Genomic DNA, 16656 nt, shown 5'->3' on the forward strand with positions numbered 1-16656 from the left:
TAAAAAGGGAGCCAGCCACATTTCCCATGTCTTCAGTATCAGTCACTGCTCAAAGCTGGAGGGATAGATCCATCAAGAGTTCCCAAGCTCATCTTCCATTTAATGACTCAGGCCTTAAAACCTATCAAAGCCAGAGGACTGGATGCTACACAACAGCCCAGTCAGGAAAGTGCCCGCTCGCTTCTGGGTAAATGTGAGGGTCTGAGTCAGATCCCCTGCACCCACATAAAAGCTGGGTACAGCGGTAACCCCAGGACCGGTAGAAAGGTGCAAATAGGAGGAGCTCTGAAACTCGTTGGCCACAGAGCCCAGCTAAATCCATGAGCCCCAGGTTCAGTGAGGGACCCTATCTAAAAACAAGGTTGGGGGCAGGGGAAGCTGGTAAGGGATGGCTCAATGGGTAAAGGTGTTTGTGTCTATACCTGATTACCTGAGTTTGGTTTCAGAATGCACACGGTGGAAGGATGGAACCAACTTCAGCCATCTGTCCTCTCACTTCCACATGCAGACTGTGTCAAACATACGTACATATATATGCATACACACACACACATGGCCATTTTTCAAATTGTGCAGGAGCAATCAGGAAAGGCATCCAAAGTTGACCTCTGTTCTCCACCTTATCCCACATGAGAGATTTCCTTTCTGGATTATGAAAGTGCCACCGCTCGGCCTTCTTTCTTTTATATCTCCCACAGACAATTCAGACTTCAGGGTGTTGTTGGGGAACCCTTATCACCCCCTGCCTCATAATGTTACTGATTTTTCATAACCTACCATGTAAAATCCAAACATCTGAACTCAGTGTGGTACTTTCCACTGACCACTACTTATCATTAACTGAACATCTACTGTGAAGAGCGCATCACATGCCACTTGGATACACAGGTAGCAAAACTGCCTGGGATAGTAGAACAGAGCAGGGAATGGGGTAGGGGGGAAAGGAGAGACAGACAGACAGACAGACAGAACTTCTCATACACTGGTCCTATGTCTGCCATGGTCTATGGTCCTTTTATCATGTGACAGATAGGTATTCTGAAAGGTTGACTCTGCCTTCTTCTGGAACTGGTGCAAATGTGGCTGGCCTCAGACTTTCAACAACCCTCCTGCCTCAGCCATCTAAACACTGGGATTAGAGAGGTGTGTGACTTAATTTTACTACACGGTACATCATGTGTGCATATGGGGAAGAACTGATAACAAACCCCTGCTAAGGAATATCTGCCCCTTTTCTCTTTTCCCTCTCTGAGTCTCGAGCTGGGAACCATGGTGACCACGTCCAGCCCCCCTCATCCCCACAGTGCACTATAGACTCTTAAATAAATTGCTTTATGGAGCCTTTACTGAGCCTGAAAGACCCAAGTGGTTCCAGGGGCTGCAGCTCCACTGGATGAAAGCTTTCTATCTTTTCCAAACACTCCTTTGACTTAGGGCATTCTCCCAGGTCGTGTTTTAAATATAATCACAGAAATAACTCATCTTAATGGGGGCATGCTACACAATAAGCAAGTTCCATTAGGTACCAGGGCAAATCAGAAGGGTCATTTGCTACAGCTTGTGCTCCCATGGAACCTGCTTAAAGTTCTGTAGCCTGTCTTTCTTACTGAGCACCCTGCCAGTTTCAAAGCATTTAAAATAATCAATTAGCTAATACCTACAATACCTCAAAGGGTTTAGCAAATGGTCTCATAACATCTTAGAGATATATTTTTTAGAAGACAGAAACAAAAAAGAAATGGTGAGCCTGAAAAGCAGCTGGACTTCCCAGTGATGCAGAGCACCTGCCCGAGCAGTTGGCAGCCAATGCTGACAGTTCAGGCACAAACCAAAGGTTTCTCCTCTACCCGGGGCCTCTCGCTTCTATCACTCATGATGAAAAAAAAAATTTATATGAAATTTCCAGACTTAATGTTAGGTTTCCAGAGCAACTGTGACCAGCCACTCACAGAAATAAAGTATCATTTAAATAATGAAAAATGTGTGGGGTACAGGGGGAACCCCAATATTTGAAACACAGGAGTGAGCCTCACAAGAGGTGGAGGAACGACAAATGATCAAGTCTGACAAGTGAGTAAGGAAAACCAAGGCAGCTTGGGGAATTTGGGCATTTGCACATATTCTTGTGACCATACTCTAACAATGGTAACAGGATGGATGGTATTGTCCCCAATCTAAATGTGAGGGAGCTGAGGCTCGAGTTGGTTAAAAGATCTCTACTCGCACTGTACAAGTGACAGCCATGCATTCAAACCTAGATCAGCCCTCTTCTGAATAGAAGATGACCACTAGGCTAACGTGCCCTGAAACACAACAATCATGGAGTCAGGTTACCTGCCAGAGCCCTGAAAGAAACTGCCAGCAAATGCAACTGAGTAACTTCAGGAAAACTACCGTGATATGGAGGAGAGCTGAACTAAGTTGCTGGGGTTGGAGGGGGGGGGGGCTAGACTTAGAGAGCTATGCTCACATTTCCTAGTGACCAGCACATGTAAAGGCAACAACGCATGGTCTAACCTGACTCCTTTTGGAAAGGAGCAAAATGACAAGAACTATAGGAGAAAAAAAAAAAACAAGAAAAACATACCCAGATGTGAGCAAATAAAAGAGTGCCTCCATTGGAACAGCAGCCGAGGGATCCGTACCCACCTTGGGTTAAGTCGATGGCTACCGCACAGTGAATGGGCAGCTACACCTATCACTTCCTTCGGTTTTCAATGTGCTAAATCTCTGTGCAATGAGGAGGAACTGTATCATTAAGGAACGAATGGACATTGAAAGGAAAGCCTATTATGAGACAATATTTAAATGAAGATGAAGTGCAGACAGCAGTGTCAGGCCCATTAGTCCCTTAAAACAACTCTCGGTATTCAAAGAGATTTTGCTGCCTGGAACAAATTGTGCAGCCTGCTGAGAGCGCACAACTCAACAGAAAGGTGAAAAATATGATGGTGCCCTACTCTCACCATGGTGGGGACTTTTTCTCATTGTTTCCTGTTGTTGTTTGGGTCAATGACTGCATTAAAAACTCAGAGAAAGTAACTGAATCCCACAGACTCCCTCACTGATGAACATGGCTGAAGAGTGTCTGGCCTACAGGCGGGTCCTGACATTCTCACACGCCCACTCATCCCTGTAGAAACAGCTCGCTGGATTAGCAGATAGTGAAGGCCAGAGTTGCAGTTCACCATAATGAAGAAAAGGGCCCATAGGCAAGTCCACGGGCTGTCCCAGAGTTTTGCCTCTCAGCCCATATTCAGGCTTAGCTTAAGGTAAACTCACAGACCTGCTGGGCAACAGAGGCCATCGCAGTTAGCTATGAGGAAAGAAAAGCTGCTGTGGTCCAGCACTTCCTTCCACAGGGCAATGAAAAGGACTAAGGAAGAAGCCGTTCCAACGCTGTCGGCAAGTAGGGGTGGGGTTGGGGACATGATGGGTGGGGAATGGGGTGAGGGTGGGGCATGAGGGGAGGGGGGTGAGGGTATGAGGAGTAGGGGTGAGGGTATGATGGGTGGGAGAGATTATTGTTTTTCTTTTTGAGCAAAGTTTCAAATCTTTTAGACCAAAAGACTTACTTCATTTAGCAAATGCAGTAAAATCCATGCTCCCGTGGACAGCTCATATTCAGCAATCTGTGGGCAGCACAAATTGAGATTTTTTTTTTTAAATAAGTAAACAAAGTTGGCGGATTCTGGAAGTGCGAATGACTCTGAGAGTAGTTAAGGGAAAAACAGGGAATGAATGTGATCAAAATACATCATATAAAAGTCTCAAAGAATTAATAAAAATAAAATTAAAAGAAAGTAAGACTGAGTGGAAGACAGAGTAATTGTGGTTAAAAGGTGGGGAAGTTGGAGGAGGGGAGCGGGACGTATCTATGAAGACCATGATGAACCCCAATACTTTGTACCTCAAATACTATTCTTTTAAACTGCAGAAAGGGAGGAAGGGAGGAAGGAACGGAGGAAGGAAGGAAGGAAGGAGGGAGGGAGGAAGGAAGGGTGGGAGGGAGGGAGGGAATGTGAACTGCCTCTTCATACACTCTGCTTTGAAATCTCCTCTGCCAATGAAATTAATCCAGAACTCTTCGATTTAACCTCAAGCAGATTCTTAGCACAAGGAGAAAGATAGCCACATACCTTGCCAAAATATCACCAAAAAAAGCTCTTTATCCCAGTTGCTAATGCCCCGCTCTAAAACCTCTTGATCTGGAACTCCATGGCCCACAGTGCTGTCGTCCAAGCTCCTGCTACACGGCCTATTGTGTCCCGCTTAAGGCGCTCCACTGCCTTTCTAGTCCAAAGTCCCAAAGTCTTCCCTATTCCTCTAAACACGGTCAGGCTCATCACAGAAATAGCCCAGGCCCCTCTACTAACTTCTGTCTTAGTTATGGTGATATTGTCATAAAGAGACACCATGGCCAAGGCAGCTCAAAAGAAAGCATTTCATTGAGACCTTGGCTACAGTTTCAGCCATGACCATCACGGCACAAAGCAGACAGACATGACACTGGAGCAATAGCTGAGAGTTGTACATCCTGATTTATAGGAAGAGAGAGACGCTGGGCCTGACATGAGCTTTTGACCTTCAGACTTATGAGCCTTTGGGGCCATCCTCATTCGACCCACCGCAGTTGCCTAAACACAACCTACACAGAGAAAACATTAGTGGGCAGGCATTCGTGGACAGGCTAAGGTGCCAGCTTTAGCTGAAGAGCTACAGGCAATGAACAAACAGCTGCAGAGACAGGGAGGACCAGGTTTCTCCAGGGCTGAGCCCCCTAGTAAGTTATCCTATGGCTACCCAAGTAATCAATCCTAAGTACATGTACATATAACACGATTTAGACTCATTGTGTGTGTGTGTGTGTGTGTGTATGCATAACAATAATAATTACAGACTAGGTCATCAATTTGAGAGGGAGACATGAGGAGACACAGGAGGAATTGGAGGAGGGAGAAGAAAGGGCATAAATGATCTAAGTATACTACTTGTGTAAGAATGTCTCAAAAAAAACTTCATAGGTTAAAAAAATAAAAGTATCTTTTTTCTATTACTGAAAATAGATTCTTTTCACACACAATATATCTTGATTATGGTTTTCCCTCCTTTTACTCCTCACAGTTCCTACCCACCTCCCCTACCTTCCGGATCTACTCCCTTTCTGTCTCTCATTAGAAAAGAACATGTTTCTAAGAGATAACAACCAAATGGGACAAAATAAAATATAATAAGATAGAGAAGAAACCATCATATCAAAGTTGGACAAGGCAAGCCAACAGAAGGGGAAGAGTCCCAGGAGTGGGCACAAGAATCAGAGACCTGCTTATTCTTACATTTAGGAGTCCCATAAAAATACTAAGCTAAACACTATAATATATCCTCAGATGACCTGAGTATACATACATACAACTCACTGAACATGGAAACGTCCAGCTGTGCCTACATGGAGCTTTCACCATCATGGTCTAGTGGCTTTGGTATGGGAAAGCTTTGGTATGCAGGCTACCAAACGAGACACATAAACACCAACTAAGCCATAAAACATCTGTCCTACAACCTGCCCTGTCTGAAAAGTAAGCTATGGCAATGGTTATTCAGAACGTATAGGCGTAGCCAATCAATGTCTCACTTAAAGTCCACTCCACAAAATGGAACTCAGACCTGATATTGCCTGGGTAACCAAGAACCAGAGACCACTTAGGTAAAACCAAACACTACTGGTCTTAACAAATATATCAATAAAATGCCTTCTAATGATATTCTGCTATACTCATAGATCAGTGCCTTATTCAGCCATCATCAGAGAAGCTTTCTGGGGCAGCAGATGGGAACAGATGCAGAGACCCACAGTCAGACATTATGCTGAGAGTATAAATGCAAGGTCTCCATCAAATCCATCCCCTCAGGGCTCAGGGAACCCCACAGATGAGCGCACGGGAAGAGGGCATGGAGGACACCAGGAGAACAAGGCAAAGGTCATATGACCTCACAGAGACCGAAGCAGCAAGCACAGGGCCTCCAAGGCTCTGCACCAGTCGTCTATAGATATAAAAGTGTCCCAGTGAGCACCCAGAATGCATAAATAGGCTCTTGCTGGTGAAAATCGTGAGATCATGCCTTGCTCAAAAGAGCTCTCAGACCCCTTACATTCACGTGAACACATTAGAACTTATAGACGCCTATATGCTTAAGAGTGAGGCTTCATACCAACGTGCCTTTCCCCACCATTAACAGAAGTGCAAACAGAACAAGCCGGAGCACTGACAGGGGAGTGAGGGGAGCAGGCAAACTCACTGCAGCACAGAGGGGACATGCTCCTTTGCCATATGGGTACTTCTTGCATATGTCACTGTCATTTTAAAAAATGTATTCATTCACTTATTTATTTGACAAAAAACTATGTATTTATCATGTAAAACATGGCATTTTTCAAATACATATGCTTATTATAATATAGGTAAATTTAGAAAATTACTATATGTAATTATCAGTTTCTAAGATCTTGAAATATTTTAGAGTGGCCACTGGTTACCACAAAGCTCACAGCATTCTTAAAGGCAACGGTTAAAGGGAGCACATGACTAGCAGCCCCTCCCTCAGCACAAGTTACACCCCCACTCACAGCATGTGACGCCTCATCACGTGCTGCTCTGTGTCCTACTTTGTGCTAGATAACTTAACCTTAAGTCTATTCCATGGTAGCCTTCATGTGGCAGCTCACTGTAATAATCTGATGATAAATACATAGCCTGTAGCACTTCTATATTACATTTTCAAAAGGTATCTCCCATGATTTTTAATTATTTCCACTTGAGGCATTTTTACCTTCCATAAAACCCCCATTTTAAGCAACAGAAGGGGTTTTGTCTGGTACTTTACCACAAATATCTCCGAGAGTTATTTTTAGCGTAACATATTTACTATTCAGTCAGTATGTCCATTTTCTATTAAGTACCCAGCTAATTGCATTTCTAAACCCTATGCTGAGCAGCAAGGAAGGCGACATTACAAATCATTGAGCAATAACATTGACAACTGCCTGGGCTCCTACAATATTAAATGCCAAAGACGAAGCAGCCAATCACACAGACCCAACCCAGGGTCACTTTGCATAATGAAACGAAATGGCTGCACTAGAAAGAGAGAGGCAACCCTGACCCAGATTTGTACGGTACGGTGGCTGCCCTAGATGTCTGTCAAGATTGTGCGTCAGAGTGTATTCTTAATCAGTGAGCAATCAAAACAAATATTTCACTTCACTTCATAAAGCCGTGCCGTCTGATTGCATCCGACACATCTAGGGGAAGATAATCCCTTACAGTTCACTTCTTCCTGTTTCTGCAGGGGGTGGGGATGGGGGCTGGGCTGCCAGAAACCAGACTCTCCACTCTGCCCACACAGTAGATTAAGCATTTCAGAGGATCTGGTGAGGTCATGACTTCTTACTAGGAATAAGAGTTACAGTAACAGTGACTGTTTGCCTAGGTAGGACGTTCAAAGTCAGTGGGGGTCTCCTAAATCAGACGCGGTGGAAAACCAAGATGAGATTCTTTTCAATAAAGGTATGGGTGCGCTTAGCTCAACCTTTTGGTGGTTACAGAAAAAAAAAAAGATGGGGATAAAAACACTTTACTCACTTCAGTTTGGAAATGGTTGAGTAATTTTCCATCCATTTACTGATGAAGTAGATTGCATGGTGTGCGCAGCCGGACTGCCCGGGGGTTCTAACGCTACCACTTCCTAAACTGGGAGACACTCACAAATTACCGATTTATCTGGGCCTCCATTTTGTCAAACAAAAGATCTTGATAATACCGGCGACTTCTTCACAAAGATATTGAAGGGATTAAATACAAGTAAAGGCTTTATAAGAATGATTTGAACATAAGAACCATTCAGAAGGGGCACTATTAATAATTAAATAATCCAATTATGTCTGCTTAGGACTAGTAACTGATTGGATGCATATCCTTGGCAAAGTCATGTTCAGAGTAAGATAATATTAAAATCTTACCCCATGAATCCTAAGCCTATGCATCTATGTATATTTTCATGGGGCAAAAAAAAAAAAATATCTGGAAAGATATACAGCAAAATCTTACCACTAGTTTCTTAGGATTGGGTTTGGTTGGAAAAATAAAAGAGAAAATCAACCTTTCCCTCTATAGTCTTGTGTTGAGTGATCCATTAAAATCAACACAGATTCCTTAACGTAATTTGATAAATCCAGTAAAATAAGAAAAGTGTGTAGCTGGACCTAAACTTCTGACCTCACAAAGCCAGAGCTACCTAGCATTGGACCTGGTGGCAGAAAGCAGAACAGGGGTCAGGAAGAAAGGCTGCTCTATGTTTCATGGCAGCCAGGTCCTACAGAGCAGTGACTGTATGGGTAGCTTCAGCTGTGTTGGTGAGCACAGAGAATCCATTAACAGATGGTTCTCTCCCCTGTCTCCGAGAGCATGTGAGCCTGTCTGTGGGGACCATGAGGTTCCATGACAGAAGCTTAAGCAATGGAGGTCTCCTTCCCTTTCATGCAACATCTCCAGGATAGATCAGCACAGCTCCATGTTGGACCCCACGGAGGACCCAGAAGGAAGAGCCTCCGCCTCCATCTGGAACAGAGCTGAACTCATGGCAGAGGAAGAGAGAATGAAGAGCTATATGCTCTTGTCTGTATGTGCCCCGTCCTTCTGCTCGCATGCCTTCGCCAGAAAAAGACCATGTGGGTGTGTCCACACTCAACAGTGATGTGCAGGTTGGTTCGATGGAAGGTTCGGGGGTGAGTGGAGAATGAGGCGGTAGCCACCCTGTGCTTCTCTGGCACCCTGTGCTTTTCATACAGCTTCTCCCCTTGCTTCTTGAGTCCTGGCCCACAATCCACTACTGAACCCTTGGGATAGTCACATTGCAGAATTCTGCAGTCTAGGAGTTACCACACATTAGGTAACAGTGTCAGTGAGATTCAGGCAGCATCTGTATAAAACACGTCTGTAGCAAAAACACAAAATAGCCAGACAAAATGAGATAAAAACCAGAAATCACCTCGTCTTGCGTACAACCGATATTTTATTTCCACTAAACGAATTTGCATCATACTTCGGAAAAAAATAAGGATTTTTTTTCAGAGCTGTGTGAGATTGGGGTTGTAAATATCATTGAGAATTGGCTACTGAGGAAATCTACTTTCAAGCCCCTTCCTCCAGCAGAAATAAAGCAAAACTCAGAATACAGAGAAAGCAACACAGTCGGCCGATCCAGGAGACATCCCTTCTACTTCTTGTTATGTACATAAAATTACATCAAAATTTAAACTCAACTTCCCAGGTGTAACGTGTCAAAGAATGGGAAGAGGGCGGGAAAATCAACCCAAAATTGAACATCCTTCAGAGCTCTCTATACTGTGGCTTTGGCTTGTAATCACACTATAGATAGTTGTTCACGCCAACTACGTAGGCTGAGATTCCAACATGATTTCAGAAGTTTGGACCAAATAAATGCTCATATGCTAGGGGATTAGTCTTGAACAAGTATCAAAAGGAGGAAAAAATTGCATGAAAAGTACATTGCCCTCACCCCTAATCTAAAGCAAGAAAATCGGTTGACGAGTTCCTAACTGCAAAAGGACTATAATAGCCTCAATTCCAGAAAGAGGCTGTGAAAAGAAGCATAAACAGCGGTCAAAAGACCTGGGTATCACTGTCCGCTCTGCCCCTTGCTTGTTGTGTGGGATTTAGCAACACTGCACATTCATCTCTTGCACGTAAGATGGTTGGTGATCTTATATCTGCAGCATAAGATTGCTGAGTCTCAGGCGAGAAAGCCCTTCCATGCTCACAGCTGCGCAGGCGTCTTAGCGCTTCTGGTATGGCCACTCCTTTTCCATCTATCCTTTCTCCACATGGACATAAAGAGACCACATGAAAAGTGCACTGGGCTTTTCCCATAACCCATTCATTCCTTATTTAACCAGCATTTGCTGGACACCTATTACATAAGAAACATATGAGTGAGCAAATCCGTGTATTGTTCTCCCTCACAGGGCTAAGTCTAAGTTCTAGGTTCTGGTGGATACAGATCCTGAAGACGCAGGAGGAGTCAGTAAGTACTAAAGGTCAGCCTTGCCAGATGGGGCTCTGACAAGGTACTTCCAGTGGCTTAGGCGAAGGCTAGTGAGCAAGGCTGTGCGATGCCATCAGCCTTCCAAACGGCGCACTCCAGAGTAGTCAGATAAGGATGAGAGGCTCTGTTAGGTTTGCCAACTGGGGACAAGCAGGACGCATGGTCTGGAGTTATCATAAAGACTCCGTAAAATAATCAAGAATCAACAGACAGTACCCCCAAAGCTCCTCAGCTCCCTGTTGCCTGCCAGCCTTTACCCTTCACCCAGTTAGGTGTGAACAGCCCTGGCAGAGCCTGTAAAGACGTGAAAAAGCTCATCCGTCCTGAGGTCGGCGGGAAGTTCCAGCCGGATGCAGGGCAGAGCAGATGTTAAAGCCCTCGGGGGGCCTTGTAGCCAGACAGGGAAACCTAGAAGTGGGAACGAACAAGCCACAAGCCCCTGCGTCTGCTCATGAGGACCATGGACAGTGCAACAGAGACCAAATGCTCTTGGAATAAATGATGCTCACATATCCCCAGTACCAGAACAACATGAAAATGTCTTGGGATGAATCCAGTGTCCTGTGCCAAAATGTCCTGTAAGTGTATCACAGACAGCAAGTCCTCCATTATAATGAGTGGAGGATACACTTTCGGCACTAGGCATTACCAGCAGTTACTTGCTAGGGGTGGTAATGACATAGTAGATGTAGTGCTCCTCTTTACTGTGGGGAGAGGGAATGGATCAGGGAGGAAAACGTACCCAGATAGTCCTTAGAATGTCACCATGTGGGTGGAAAGCATGACGAGGGGTCATGCCGTGAGTTCGCACTTGGTGCACAGAGATTCAGGGGGCCAGCTGCATATGCATTTGGCATCAGCGTTCTGCTGCCGGCCTGCTCTGCCACACTGGCAGAAGGGCTGGCTGGTTCAAAGCCCAAGAGCCCTACAGAACAGCAGATGAGTCTGGCTGGATCTCAGACACAGCCCACAGCCCACAGCCCAACTTCCCTGGGTAGTTTTGTTCAAGGTCAGTATTACTCTCTAAGGCTCCTCCCATATAAGAGTCGGGAAGACAACTTCCTCGGGACAAGACCCTCTGCCGCTTCATTTCTTTGCCTGGTAATGTGTTCCTTACCCACCCACTGTCAGCCTCCTTGGAGCTCTCCTTCTTTGTGACACGAAGGGGACCAAATTAACAACTTCTGATGGCAAACCAGAGCTTGCGGTCACCACCATATTAAGAGTTTAATGGATGTGCTGCCTGCTCCTTTAGTCCACACCAGCTGGTGCCAGCATAGTGCCTGGTCAGATGGCCCACAATGAGTGCATCTCAAAAAAGTGTGCACTGAAGGCTTCTAAATGAACTGCAGAGCCCAGGGTCCCACTCTCTGCTATTCTCACCCTGGAGGCAAGATGTAAAGTGCAGGAATCCGCAAGAAAACAAGCAGCTAGAATCATTCCACCTCAGGTCAAAAATGCTACTGTGAAAATCAGAAGATAAAGAGTCCAGAGTGATATGCTGGTATCTGACATTTACTAGGCACAGAAAATGCAAAATCAGTGTGGATTCAAAACCATGGAAAGACTGACGTGGGCTTGCTCTAGCACCAGTTGGGTTGCCTGTGTTATAAATGCCCTACAGTTCACCTTGAACTTCTCAAACCAGCCACAACAAGCTGTAAATATTTTATGCAAATTACGATTCACAAATGACAGAATAAACACAATATCTTATGCATGACTGACAAGGACTAGCTTTGTGTCGTGTCTAACCCTGAATGTTTCCTCATTTGGGCTGAGACTCTATCATCTTGATCTTGCACTTTATTTGGGTGGCACTTAGGAACTAGACTTATGCACCATGGCAATCTGCCATGTGTAATGCAATGCTTGGTTCATAGCTGATGATGCCACACTTAATGCATGAGCTACTTCTGCCGTCGCTGTAATTTGAATTCCTCTTCTGAGACCAAGTTTACTTTTACAGATCTATCAATGTTTTCTTTTTTTTTTCTCTATGCCATTACTGTTATTAGGTCATTTGGAACATAAAATATCTCTGCAGAAACTAAATATAAAAAGTGGACAGATAAGAAGGTGAAGTAGAAGAGGAAAAGGAGGTATATGGTACCCAACAGAGGACACTGTTTTACTTCTGGGCTCTTCCATGATGATTTGCTACTGCTCTTGTGCACTTCTGCATTGTTAGGAAGCATCTTGTTCCATCCACCAGCTCCATCTTTCCTTTTCACTTGCCCAGTAACATGAAGTTCCCACCAGTCCTCCCAACCCCAGGGATCAGCCCTGTGTGTGTATATATAAGGGACCATGAAGACTCCAGTCCCAGGGATTCAGCAAGTGCCATCAAATATGCACAGCCCCCAGCCCCCACATCCTCAGAGATGAGACTACTGCAGGAGAAAGTCACAGCTACCCTGTTCTGGGGACATCACAGCCCATGCCACTGATTAGATCTGGTCTCATCACTGCAATCCCCACTCCCACTGGGGGAATCAAGGGTAGTTCAGTGTCTTTCCTAGGTGCCTCAATTCAGCAGCTGGGAACATTGTAAGTGTTGACTGGGGCACGTGATGACGGCTACAGATCTCAGTAGGACTGATGGTGAAATAGGTAGGACAGATAGATAAACCATGCAGCCAGAAGAGCTGATGGAAGATTTCCTGAAAGAAGCATCGACGGTAGAGCCTTGAAGTGTGAGTAGGGTTTCCCCAACTGAAAGGAGAACAAAGAAGAAGATGAGGAAGAAGGATGCTCAAAGGCAGCAGGGGTGGCATCTGGGACAAGGGCCCAGTCAGCGGTTTGGCATTGATGGACTTTACACTGAAAACCTGGAAAGGGACTATACAAAGCTGAAGGCCAAGCAGGGGTCAGGGTGTAAAGGCTATAGATTTATTTTGTGAGTAAGGGATAGTTTTTAATGGAATGTTAGGCCAACTTGCATTTGCTTATCTATTGCTTTTGTTATTATTATTTTAGTACCAGGGACTAAGCCCAGGGCTTTTGCACATGCTAGGCAGGCACTCTATGACTGAGATGTATCTACAACCGGATTTGCACATTGTGAACCTCCTCGGTCAAAGCAGACAGCTGGGGTGCAGTGAGCAGGGCAGGATTAAAGGTGTCAAGAACAGTTCTGAGGCTTCTGAAGTTGTCAAGACCAGACACTGCTGCTGCTGCAATAAGGTCAGGAGTAACCATGAGGAAGGGATGGGTCTGAACAATTCCTGAAAGGACTCTACCATTTGTGCGTGTCCAATAAGGAGAACGAAAGCCACTCCCAGCTCTCCAGCTGCTGTGACTCAGAAATCACTTTACTAGAGCGGGGGGGGGGGGGGGGGGGGGGTGCGTAAGGAAAAACTGAGCTATAAGTATGAGGCTGTTTGTGAAGTCATCATAAATCCCAACTCTGTGTTCCCGAGACGAGCAAGCACCATAAAAGCTGAAGACGTTTAAGGCGTTACTTACTGTATCATAAAGAACTGTTCCCCCTGGAGGCTTTCTTTGTGCAAGTTTCACTGTCAGCAATTCAGGTTTTTCTTTACTGCCTCCATTACGGTGACTGTCCAAACACACGGAGCAGGTGTTGGCTTCCTGCACTTGGCTTGGCACTCTGCTGGAATCACCCATGCATCCTGTTAGAGCTTCTGGCATGAGATTTGCTGCTGAGCTTTCCAAGGCTCGGACTGGCACTAAGCAGGGGGTGGGGGGTGGCTTCTGCGGTGGCATCAGGAGAAAATCTTAAGAACAACATCTACAGTAGCTTGGTTTGTATTTTGAAAGAAACAAAAATGATTACATACTTATTAACAAGTAATATTTCTGCCAGGCGGTGGTGGTGCACGCCTTTAATCCCAGCACTTGGGAGGCAGAGGCAGGTAGATCTTTGTGAGTTCGAGGCTAGCCTGGTCTACAAAGTGAGTCCAGGACAGCCACAGCTACACAAGGAAACCCTGTCTCGGAAAAAAAAAAAAAAAAAAACTAAGGAATACTTCTAAGTAAGAGATGTGTGGGTGTTTGTCATTTCATTTTATTTGCAATCCTTAAACTTATTCTCTAAAAAACCATAAATTGCCTTTTTCATCTTACCAAACACAAAACTCAGGAAATTCTCTTCCTCCTTAGTAATGGCTGTGGATTCAGCAGCCGAGGAAGAAAAGCAAAAACACTAAAAATTAATACAATAATTTTTTTTCAAATTACCCCCATTGAAAGTCCTTACCAAGATGCTGCAAAGTTATCAGATGTGTATGTAGGTGTGCATGGTTGTATGCAACATACATTGTAAATAATACACATGTGTTTGTGAGCATATTCAAACTTTGAGTACCTATTTACACTAAGAAACTAGAGAGTCTGTCAGTTCACGATTCCTGGCGCAGTCTCTACTGAAAGTCCTGACTGAGCGCCTGGAGCTCTTCCACCTGTGCCCAGGTCAGCCCTGGAGAACAGCTGGGATGGACACAAGACACTTGTTAGGAAGAGCTCTCCATATCAGTATCTAAGGGAAGGTAGGAACCATCCCTGGTTGGAGCAGAAGCTGACCAGAGTGCAGTGACAGCAGAGTCATCAGCTGATTGGAAAGACCTTTGCGGATGTCCCACTCAGGGCTGAGGGAATCAGTCCTGCATCCGCCAAACTAATCTCAGAAAGGGAAGAGGGCTTTGGGTAAAGAGCCGCTGATACCTTCCGGGAGAGTTGGCAGCAGAGAAGCAGGTCCCTGAAGAGAGGTTCCACAGAGTGATCTGTGCAGCCAGCGGTCCCAGCATCAAGGTAGGAGTTATCTACCCTAAGGATGGGGTCTGATAAGAGCAGCACACTGTGTCCTTGTGAGCTCCAGGAAAGGGATCAAGGCTGCCAGGGACCTCATTTGAATCTGTGAAAACACCGAGACCTCAGGTAGTACCGTGTCCTCAACCTCCTTCCTTATCTGTCAAATGGGGCAAGATACATATTTCCCAAGTGTCTTCAGTCTTGCAGGTCTATATGGGGGATGAAGAGCCAACTCGGCGGTTAAGAGCACTTACAGCTCATGTAAGGACCCGGGTTTGGTTTCCCACACTCATCTGGCGACCCACAAGTCATCTATAACTCTAATTCCAGAGAATCTGATACCTTCTTCTGATGCCATGGGCACCGAGCTCATGCACGACACGCAAACACACATGCAGGCAAACTACCTACACACATAAAGTAAAGATAAATGAATCCCTTTTTATGTCTAGATGTGAGCCAAATTAATCACACTATACAAGTGGGATTTTATAAGTCTCCTTTTATGTCTGGTACGTGTGTGTTTGTGTGGCTCTGTGGTTGTGGATACTCGGGTATTCTCTAGGAATCAAATCTAGCACCATGCACATGCTAAGCAAGTGCTAGCCCCTGAGCTAAAGCCAGGATCTTAATTAACATTCATATGCACATTTGGATCCCTTTGGGTAGACCGTCCTTGCCGTGCACTTATGGTCACTTTATGCCACCTAGACTAGTGGAACCTATGAAGGGCTCTGTAATGTGCAAATCCCTTGGGAAAGTGACGGAAAGGCATTTCTTTGCTCTGATGGCATTAATTTACCAAATTTACCAAATTCTATCTAATTATCTAATTAGATAGAATACCAATCTAATTCCAAATCAATTAGAAGGAATATGTAGGTTTTCAACTGTTGCGTAAGTCTCATTGGAAAATATATTCTTTTTAGTTGGCTTAAGACACGGTCATTAGGAATACGTTGAGTGGGCAGGAGGGAAAAGGCATGTGTAGTACATCAGGAGCAGAGAGTGACAGTGAGAAGAGTGTGACGCAATGCCGCTTCTCAGGACAATGACAAGGAAAGAAGTGCCTCGAGCCCGCGCTCATAGGCTAAGACAGGAAAGGGGCTGCCGAGACCGTCCAGCCTGTCATGGACGATGACAGAGACCTCCACTGAGAGGACGTCACTACTGGGCTTAAAGGTCCGAGGTGTGTCCAAGCCTTCTATTAGCCAAGGACATGGACAGTAGGGGCTGGGGAGGAGAATAACCCTCGTGTCTCAGAACTGTGGGTATGGAGGTGGCACAGTGAGAGGGAGGTTTTTGTGTCTGGGCTCCCTAGAGATGGAGCCAGTGCCCAGAGGCATGATCTGAGCTCAGAGGAGAGGAATGTGCATGTGCGCATGCATGCATGTGTGTATATGTATATGTGTGTATGTAATATATATCCTTCCAAAAGAAGGACTTAAAAACAGCAAAATCAGGGCTGGAGAGATGACTCAGTGGTGTTGGGAGCACTGGCTGCCCTTCCCGAGGACCCAGGTTCAATTCCCAAACCCCCGCATGGTGGATCGCAACCATGTGTAACTGCAGCCTGGGGAGATCTGGCATCCACTGTGCCAGCATGCACAGGGTGCATGGACACACATGTAGGGAAAGCACCTGTACACATAAAAACCAAGGTAAATTCATTTTTAAACATTAGAGATAGTGTAATGTGAGGCTGAGAAGATGGTTTAGTCCATGATGTGTGTGCCATGCAAGGATAAAGCCTGGAAGTCC

At 45.2% G+C, this 16656-nt stretch overlaps 1 long non-coding RNA gene across 1 annotated transcript in view; it reads right to left on the reverse strand.

The window, feature by feature from the left end:
• The window catches only part of LOC311585421, a 37931-nt gene extending 24188 nt beyond the window's left edge, over positions 1-13743 (reverse strand). The window contains exon 1 of the long non-coding RNA XR_014775223.1: positions 13591-13743. This is a non-coding gene — a long non-coding RNA (uncharacterized lncRNA). The remainder of the gene's footprint in view (positions 1-13590) is intronic.
• Between the last annotated feature and the right edge of the window lie 2913 nt (positions 13744-16656).

Source organism: Acomys minous (genome assembly GCF_964271855.1).
Source record: "Acomys minous genome assembly, chromosome: 15".
NCBI classification, from domain to species: Eukaryota; Metazoa; Chordata; class Mammalia; order Rodentia; family Muridae; genus Acomys; species Acomys minous.